Below are 9,224 nucleotides of genomic sequence, written 5' to 3'. Positions count from 1 at the left end.
AACTTTCTGTGTGAAACCACAATAATGCCGATTTACACACCCACGCGGATGCGTCGGTAACGCTTATGCGTGGGTTAAACTTTTTGCAGTGGGAGCGTACGCTTGTGGCACGTGTACGTGTGGTGTGGCTTGTGCGCCACACACCACTCCCACGTGTCTCTCGCGCAACTCTCTGTTCGGTTTCGCTACACAAACGGCGCGTGCGCGTCATTCACCCCCTTTTTTATGCAAAATGCTGAATGCAGTATGCAGATGCTAATATGAATGTCATGCATGATTCCAGATCCAATCAAAACTCAAAAACAAACAAAACAGACTAGAATTAAAACTGAAAAAAGGAATGATCATACCATGGTGGGTTGTCTCCCACCTAGCACTTTTAGTTAAAGTCCTTAAGTTGGACATTTGGTGAGCTCCCGGTTATGGTAGTTTGTGCTTGTACGGATCCAGGAATCTCCACCAATGTTTATACTTCCAATAGCCTCCGGGATCCCAAACTAGGCGTAGAAAGCCTTCAAGCAAGTTCTAGCAAGTGACAAGGCCCCACGAGTGTTGATTGTTGGAATGAATTCCAGGGTCCCAAACCTTGCTTTTACACCCGTCTTCAAGTTGATTATCATGATTTCATCTGGGTGGGTCAGCCTTAGAATTCTCACTGAAGCATCCAAACAACTTTCTAGACCCATTCAATTGAGCTCTACACCAACCTTTGCGTTTAAACTTAAAACTTTCAACCATAATGAACCTTGCAGGACAATTCTTACCACTGACCATCTTCCTCTTACTCTTAATGCCACAAAGAGCTCTAAGTTGACCATCCATCTCCAGTAGCCCATATTCAAGTGGAATTAGAAAGCTAAGGGATATGAATTTTACCCATTCGAATGTTGTGAATGATGATGGCCTTGGGAGAGGTGTTTCTAATGAACTTGCAAGCTCGAGTCCCTTATGCTCTTCCTTGAATTCTTCCATCTCTTTGTAAGCTTCCTCAATTTCAACCTCTTTCTCTTGGTAGCTTTCTTCTGATTCAAGATCTTCTTTATTGTTCAAGGGCATAGGAGGTTGTGCTTCTTCCTCTTTAATCTCCATGTCAAGTCAAATGGGAGAGGATTCAAATGTAGATAATAATTTATTAATGATTGAATCCATCTCTGATCATCCCCTTCAAAGTCTTCAACCATGATATGCCATGGAGGTTGTAAACCCTCCTCAACATCAAATTTAAACTCCTTAGAAGGGGGCTCTGTGACTTGAGCTTCCCATGGAGGTTCCAAATCTCCTAAGTCTTCAACCACTTCTTCCTCTTCAATGGCAGGCGTAGCTTCTTCCAATTGTTCCAATACCAAATCGTGTTGCTCACTGTCCACCGGAGTTTCTAACTTCTCCTTCATGCCATGTTCTTTAGTAGATTCTCCACATGAAGCCATGGGGGTTCCTTGAATGTCCGAACATTGGGAAGGTAATCGATTTATCGCTTGATCTAGTTGGCGAATGGTTATATAAAATTTTTCCACTGTTTCCTTGAGACGATCCCTTGATTTTTGTTGCGCTCGGCTATCATAAGTAGGGTCATAGTGCTCTTGGATTGATAGACATGGAGATGGTGTATATTGAGGTGGTGGTTTTTGGGAGTAATTAGGGTGGAATTGGGGTGGTTCTATATATGGTTCATACGGTTCATAGGGTGGTTGGTATGGTGGATATGGGTTAGGGTCATATGGAGGTGAATGGCAAAAAGGGGCTTGTGAGTGTGGTGGTCTAAAGTCATGTTGAGGAGGGGGTTCATAGGCATATGGTGGTGGTTGTTGATAATCAAAAGAGTGCTCACCATAGACATTACCTTGATATGCATCACAGAATAGTTGTTGATAGTCCATTGGAGGTGGTTGTTGCCATGAGGGTTGATCAAATCCTTGTGGCTCCTTGGTGGACGAAATTGTGATCCATATTCTTTGTACTTGTATGAAATTTAATAATTGGCTCTATTTAAAATCACAAATCCGTTCAACTAACCAGCAAGTGTACTGGGTCGTCCAAGTAATAAACCTTACGTGAGTAAGGGTCGATCCCACAGAGATTGTTGGTATGAAGCAAGCTATGGTCACCTTGTAAATCTCAGTTAAGTGGATTCATAGGGTCAAATGTAATTGGATTAGATATTTAAAAGATAACTAAAATAAATGGATAGAAATACTTATGTAAATCAATAGTGGGAATTTCAGATAGGCGTATGGAGATGATGTGCTCCTCTCGGATCTCTACTTTCTTATTACATTCATCCAATCCTTCTTACTCTTTTCCATGGCAAGCTGTATGTAGGGCATCACCATCATCAATGGCTACTTTTAATCCTCTCGGGAAAATGGTCCTATGCGCTGTCACTGCACGGCTAATCGTCTGGAGGCATCACCCTTGTTGATAGCTACATCCCATCCTCTCAGTGAAAATGGTCCAAATGCTCTGTCACAGCACGGCTAATCATCTATCGGTTCTCAATCAAGTTGGAGTAGAATCCATTGATTCTTTTGCGTTTGTCATCACGCCCAGCCTTCAGGAGTTTGAAGCTCGTCACAGTCATTCAATACCGGAATCCTACTCGGAATACCACAGACAAGGTTAGACTTTTCGGATTCCCAGGATCCTACTCGGAATACCACAGACAAGGTTAGACTTTTCGGATCCCCATGAATGCTGCCATCTATCTAGCTTATACCACGAAGATTCTGTTAGGGAATCTAAGAGATATGCGCCCGGCCTAGAGTAGAACGGAAGTGGTTGTCAATCACGCGCGTTCATAGGTGAGAATGATGATGAGTGTCACGGATCATCACATTCATCAAAGTGTTGTGCAACGTATATCTTGGAATAAGAATAAAAGAGAATTGAATAGAAAGTAATAATAATTGTATTGAAACTTGAGGTACAGCAGAGCTCCACACCCTTAATCTATGGTGTGCAGAAACTCCACTGTTGAAAATACATAAGTGAAAGGTTCAGGCATGGCCGAATGGCCAGCCCCCATGGTCTAAGGACTAGGCGTCCAGAGATATCTAATACATTAGTAAAAAGTCCTATTTATAATAAACTAGCTACTAGGGTTTACAGGAGTAAGTAATTGATGCATAAATCCACTTCTAGGGCCCACTTGGTGTATGTTTGGGCTGAGCTTGATCTATCCACGAGCTGAGGCTTTTATTGGAGTTGAACTCCAAGTTATAGCGTGTTTTGGGCGTTCAACTCCGGATCATGACGTGTTTCTGGCGTTTAACTCCAGACAGCAGCATGTACTTGGCGTTCAACGCCAAGTTATGTCGTCAATTTCCGAATAAAGTATGGACTATTATATATTTCTGGAAAGCTCTGGATGTCTCCAAAGCCGTTGAGAGCGCGCCATTTGGAGTTCTGTAGCTCCAAAAAATCCATTTCGAGTGCAGGGAAGTCAGATTCCAACAACATCAGCAGTCCTTTTGTCAGCCTTTTTCAGAGTTTTGCTCAAGTCCCTCAATTTCAGCCAGAAATTACCTGAAATCATAGAAAAACACACAAACTCATAGTAAAGTCCAGAAGTGTGAATTTAACATAAAAACTAATGAAAACATCCCTAAAAGTAGCTTGAACTTACTAAAAACTACCTAAAAACAATGCCAAAAAGCGTATAAATTATCCGCTCATCACTCCTCCCATCTTTGATTGTTCCATCCTTGGTGCATGTTGTCATTATAATCTCTGCTTCCTGCAACATAATTGTAACCAGACTCATAGCCAAAGGGGTGAGAGTTCATTGTAGTAAGAGAAAATAAAAACAAAAACTAACAAAAAAAATATTTTGAAAAAGATATGATTTTTGAAAAAAAGATAAGATAAGATTTTGAAAATAATTTCACAAATATATAATCGCGTTGTAAGTACAGCTTCTAAACCAACAGAAAATCCTTTCGTACAAACGTTTGGTTGTCACAAGTAACAAACCCCTGATAAAATTGATAATCGAAGTATTTAAACCTCGGGTCGTCTTCTCAAGGAATTGTAGGGAGGTGTTCTTATTATTGGTTATGCAAAGGTATATTTTGGGATTTTCAAAAGGGTTGAACAAGTAATTTAATGGACAAGAAAAATAAATTAATAATTAATAAAACTCTTGGCAAGGTATGAAAATTAGAAGTCCTATCCTAGTTATCCTTATCAATGGTGATGAAAATTGTATTTTTGCTCCCACTAAGTTAAGTGGTTAAATTAAATTAACACCTAAAGTCCTAGTCAACTCCACAGGAAAGACTAGAGTTATAGGAATCTAAATCAATCAGCAAGGATATCAATTATCAATCACAATGAGTTTGACAACTCAATAGTTACCAATTAATCAACCAAAGCCAAGAATGTAGAAAGCTATATAAAAATCATATATCTGAAAATACCTCAAATTGCATTAATAAAAGAAAATCAATTCAAACATAAGGAGTTCATAAACCAAATTGAGAAAAAAAGTAAAAGGAACATTGAACTTGTGATTGAAGAAGATGAAATCCTAATCCTAATCCTAAGAGAGATGAGAGAACCTCTCTCTCTCTAAAAGTACATCTCACCTAAAATTATGTGTCTGATCTCATCCCTTGAGTCTCTGCATGTTCCCTGACTTTAATTTGTGTTTCTGGGCCGAAATCTAGGTCAAAATGCGGCCCAAAATCATCTCCAGCATTTCTTGAATTTTCTACAGATCTCACATGTCACGCATACGCGTCAGTCATGCGTACGCATCGTTTAACGATTTTCCTCACCACGTGTGCGCGTCAGGCACGCGCTCGCATCATTTGCGCAAACTCCAATCCACGTGTACGCGTCAGGAACGCGTATGTGTCAGGAACGCGTACGCGTCGCTGTGATTTTATCCAAATCGCGCGCACGCGTCAGTCATGCGTGCGCATCACTGTTCGCTGGTTGTCTCCTACATTTCTTGTGCTCCTTCCCTTTTTGCAAGCTTCCTCTCCATTGTCTAAGCCATTCCTGCCCTATGAAGCCTGAAACACTTAATCACACGGATCACAGCATTGAATGGTATAAAGGGAAATTAAAATACGTAATTAAAATATCTCTAGGATGCAAGTTTTCAACCATAGAACTAAACTAGGAAAGAATTGTAAAATCATGCAAATCATATGAATAAGTGGGCAAGAATTTGATAAAAACCACTCAAATAAACACAATATAAACCATAAAATAGTGGTTTATCAGCTGTTCTTTGGTTTTCTCCAGGGTCCCCCGAATTACCCGAGCTGTTCCCTGGTTTTGTCCAGGGTCTCCTGAATTACCCAAGCTGTTCTCTGGTTTTGTCCACGGTCCCCCAAATTACCCGAGGTATTTTTTCATGGTGGGATACTTAGCTTGGTAGCTACCTTCTATTTGTGAGGTGACTACTTGTGAATCACTGGACACGGTAAGCTCTTACCTTCTTAGGCAGCCTTAAACCAACCAGTAGTGCCTCGTATTTAGCTTAGTTGCTTAGCTCGATTTGGGTTCCCTGATTGGTTTCTATAATTACACCTGCACCACTCCCGGTTTTGTTTGAAGAGTAGTCCATGTAGAGATTCCATTTTGTGGGAGTTCCCGGGGTGTCAGTGTACTCTGTAATGAAGTCGGCCAGATACTGTGATTTGATGGCTGTCTGAGCTTCATATTGAAGATCGCATTCGGATAATTCAACTGCCCACTGTAGGATTCTTCCATCTAAGTCTATTTTCTGTAGGATGCCTTTTATGTGCTGGTTAGTCCAAACTCTGGTAGTGTGATCTTGAAAGTATGGGTGGATTCGTCGAGAGGTGAGTATGGGGGCGTAGGTAAACTTTTTCTATCTTTTGATAGTTTGGTTCGGCCTCATGTAGAGCTTTACTGATGAAGTAAACGGGTTGTTGCCCACTTTCTTCTCCTCTAACTAGTGATGAGGCTATTGCCCGACTTCCCACTGCGAGGTATAATATGAGTTCTTCACTTTCCCTTGGTCGGATAAGAATGGGTGGTTGCCCCAAGAATTCTGAAATCTCGAAAGGCTTGTTTGCACCCCGTTGTCTTATTCAAACCTCTCTCCCTTCCATAATATCCCTCTTTGAGGTGTCTTTTGCGAGATGATTTAGAGATCCTTCCTCCTGTGAATCCTTCATGAACATGTCTCTCATGGGTGTGAGGTGGACGTTCAACTTTGGTGTGACACGTTCAACTCATCCGACCTATTTGGTGTGTGGACGTTCAACTCGTCCGACTTCTTTGGTGTGAGGTGGACCTTCAACTCGTTTGACCTCTTCGGTGTGAGGTGGATGTTTCAACTCGTTCGACCTCTTCGGTGCGAGGTGGACGTTCAACTCGCCCGACCTCTTCGTCGCTTCTTCTTTTTCTCGGTTTATCTACTTTATTGGCTAAGAACTGATTTGGTTGCCCTTCTCGTGTCAATCTTTCTATGACATTCATTAGGTCGAAGAACTTTTTGGTAGAATATCCGTAGATTCGGTGGTATTCGCAATACTCTGACTGACTTCTCCCTCTTTTATTTTTGATTGGGCGAGGTGGTGGGATCTTCTCAGTATTGCATATTTCTCGGTAGACATCCACAAGAGACACCCGAAGGGGTGGGTGTAATTATGGTATTTTCTAGGCTTCTCACCGGGTTGATCTTCTTTTTTCTTGGACTCTTTATCCTTGTCCCGTGGTGGGTAAGGAGAATCCGGTTTTTGAGCTATCTCCCAATCGGGAGTTTTCCTCCATATTGATATATTTTTCCGTCCTTTCTTGATCCTTGATTAGGGATGTTGGGTACTTCTTGGATATTGAGTGGCTGAAAGGTCCTTCTCTTAGGCCATTGATGAGTCCCATGATGGCCGCTTCTGTTGGAAGACTTTGTATGTCAATGCATGCTTTGTGGAATCTTTCTATGTAGCTGTGAAGGCTTTCATGATCTCCTTGTTTAATTGACAGCAAGCTTGGAGCGTGTTTGGCTTTATCCTTCTGGATGGAGAACCTGGCAAGGAACTTTTTAGCAAGGTCATCAAAACTTGTGATGGATCTTGGAGGCAAATTGTCGAACCACTTTAGTGTTATCTTCGTTAGGGTAGTCGGGAAGGCTTTGCATTGAATGGTGTCCGACGCGTCAGTGAGATACATTCTGCTTCTGAATTTGCTGAGGTGATGGCTTGGATCCGATGTGCCGTCGTACGGGGTCATGTTAGGAGCTTTGAAGTCCTTTGGGACTTTAGCTTTCATGATCTCTTTGGTGAATGGGTCTTTATCTTTGTGGGGGCTATCTTCATGACTGGATCGAGCGGTCTTGGTTTTGAGATCGGCTTCGAGCTTTAAGAGCTTATCCTCTAGTTCTCGGCTTCTTTTTCGAGTTGTTGGAGGCGATTTTGTTGAGCTTGTAATGCTTCTATGATTTCTATGTTTGGAGGTTGCTTATCTCCCCCGTTTTGAGGTGTATCTTTGGAGGTGGTGTCCGTGTTTTTGTTTGGTATTCTGTCCACCAAACCAGAGTTGTTATCATTGTCATGATCGTCCACCATGGTGATGGGATGACTTCCATATTCCCCAGTAACAGCGCCAATGTTCCGAGAGTTACCTGAAACTGTAGGTCGATCTTGGATGAGACCTTCTATACGGGTCGAAGCTGATGTGCCCGACATGCTGGACTTGATGATGGTGTTGATCCTTCGTCACCGGAGGGTGGTGGTACCTACAAGGGACTCCGATGCTTAAGTTAGCAAGGGTATTAAGCAGGGTTTTAGTAGAATAAGAGTATGAGTTATACCTAAGTGCTCCAGTGTATTTATAATGGTGAGGAGTGACCTTTCTGGAGATAAGATATTTATCTTATCTTATCATTGAGTGAAGTCATCTTATCCTTTAGGGATCCGCCTTATCTTTCTAGGCTCTGATCGCCTTTAGATTTTTGGGATGTGCTCCTTTATTTGGACCTGCTTTAGGCTCCTATGGCGATTTGGCCGACCTCTTTGAGAAGAGGTCGGTAATGGGCCAACCTTCCAAGAGGTCAGTCATGGGCCAACCTTCTAAGAGGTCGGCCAACCCAGTTCGTTACAGCTCGAACCGATGTATGAACAGTATGTATTGAGGTGGTTCTTGATAGTAATCATGATGGAATTGTGGTGGTTCTAACTCATAATGGCCACAAGGATGTGGTATGGGTGATTGGTCATACATTGGATATGGGTTACATAAAGGAACTTGGTAGGAATGGGCTTGTGAGCATGGTTGGTGGTCATGTTGAGGATAAGCATCACAGGCATATGGTGGTGGTTAATTGCCACAAAAGGAACCATCATAGACATTAAAGTCCACATTTCCTACAACATAATTTGAGCAAAACCCATAGCCAAAGTGAGAATTCATAGTGGAAAAACAAAATAAACTAACAAAACTAGAAAACAAGCAAAAAGACAAACATATTCACAATATTCACATATATACAATAACCAATAACATAACACCATTGCAAATTCCTGGCAACGGCGCCATTTTGATGATTGGATTTCTGACGGTTTAGAATTTCACTAATGAAATCTCATTGTAAAGTATAGTTTCCAAACCAACAATAATCCTTTCATACAAAAATTTGTTTGTCACAAGTACAAACCCCTAAAATCTATAAACCGAAGTATTGAAATCTCGGGTCATCTCTCAAAGGAATTGCAGGGTAGTGTTCTTGTTATTGGTTATGGATTTGTATATTTTGGGGTTTTGGAGTAAGAAACAAGAAAAGTAAATGACACGGAATTCAAATGATAAAATGGTCTTGGCAAGGATTGGTGATCAAGGATCTCTATCCTTATTACCAACCACAACATGATAATTGCAAGGATCAATGCCACTAAGTTATCCTCTAGCTAGTAGTAAAGGAAAGTCAGGTGAGCTATATCAATCCAAGTCCATAAGTCCTAGCTTTCCACTAATTGAATTAGTGAGGACTAGAGTTAATGGCTATCAATCATCAATCACTTGGACATTAGTAACTCAAGAATTCCTAAGTTACCTTCCCAAGCCAAGAACATAAAACTCTACTCTAAAATCCTTCCAAGCATTTCATCAAACACTTGGAAGGCACAAAAGGAAAGCATAGTGATTCAATAACAATAATGGATTCTAACAACAATTAAATGCAAGGAATCAACAACAACAATCAAGGAAATCACAATTAACATGAATTACCTCAAATTGCATTAAAAGATAAA

Source organism: Arachis hypogaea, chromosome 1 (genome assembly GCF_003086295.3).
Source record: "Arachis hypogaea cultivar Tifrunner chromosome 1, arahy.Tifrunner.gnm2.J5K5, whole genome shotgun sequence".
Taxonomy (NCBI): domain Eukaryota; kingdom Viridiplantae; phylum Streptophyta; class Magnoliopsida; order Fabales; family Fabaceae; genus Arachis; species Arachis hypogaea.
Note: the sequence above shows the minus strand (reverse complement) of the source record.